The sequence below is a fragment of the Otolemur garnettii genome, unplaced genomic scaffold (genome assembly GCF_000181295.1).
Source record: "Otolemur garnettii isolate 467f Iridium unplaced genomic scaffold, OtoGar3 scaffold00065, whole genome shotgun sequence".
Taxonomy (NCBI): domain Eukaryota; kingdom Metazoa; phylum Chordata; class Mammalia; order Primates; family Galagidae; genus Otolemur; species Otolemur garnettii.
In genome coordinates, this window is record NW_003852460.1 from 2,015,576 (window position 1) to 2,016,523 (window position 948).

Here is a 948-nt window from a genome sequence, read left to right on the forward strand (position 1 = left end):
TTTTTTTTTTTTTAATTGAAGCCCATTGTCTCTCCCTGGAAACTGGTTTTGCCCCCTGAAGGCTCAGACCAGCAAAGTCCCACCCAAGGTCAGGGTCCAGAAAGACACGGAGGAGTGCGGAGCCCTATGGTTCTGTTCCTGCTCATACCCTGGGGGCTTCACAGCCCTGCAGACCTGGCAAATCCCCTCCTCCCTGCAAGCTTGACCCTTCTTAAAATGGCATCTGACTGGGTCCCTCCCGGGGCCACACAGAGGGGTAGGGGGGAAACTGCCCGGCAGCCTGTCCCACGCACAACCCACCACATGGGATCAGAGCTTTGCACTGTCCCCAAGGCCACCTCTCGCTTTCTGAGACTCCCGGGTTAATCTTTCACCTCATCTCTAGAACATAGCTAAACTCAAATACGTACACCACACACTGAATGGCACAAAAAACGAGTGTTTCCTCAATCCTGGGAACAACATAAGGACACCCACTTTTCACCAGGTTTATTCAACACAGGCCTGGAAGTCATAGCCGGAGGGTACCAGACACGGGGCATCCAAATTCCAGGGGAAGAAGTCAAATTATCTTTGTTTGCAGAGGACACCGGCTTGTATTTAGGGAAAATCTAAAGAATCTGCCATAAAGCTATTTAGAACTGATAAACACATTTGGTAAAGTCACAGCTCACAGAAGCCATGTATGAAAATCAATAGCGTTTCTCTGTGGTGACAGGAAAAGATCTAAATTTGGAAAAAATAAGCTAAGTTAATAAAATGAGAGATGGGAGCTCGGCACCTGTAGCACAGTGGTTACAACACCAGACACATACACCAAGGGTGACGGGTTCGAACCCACCTGGGCCAGCTAAATGACAATGACAACTGCAACAAAAAAATAATCGGGTGTTGTGGCAGGCGCCTGTAGTCCCAGCTATGCAGGAGGCTGAGGCAAGAGAATCTCCT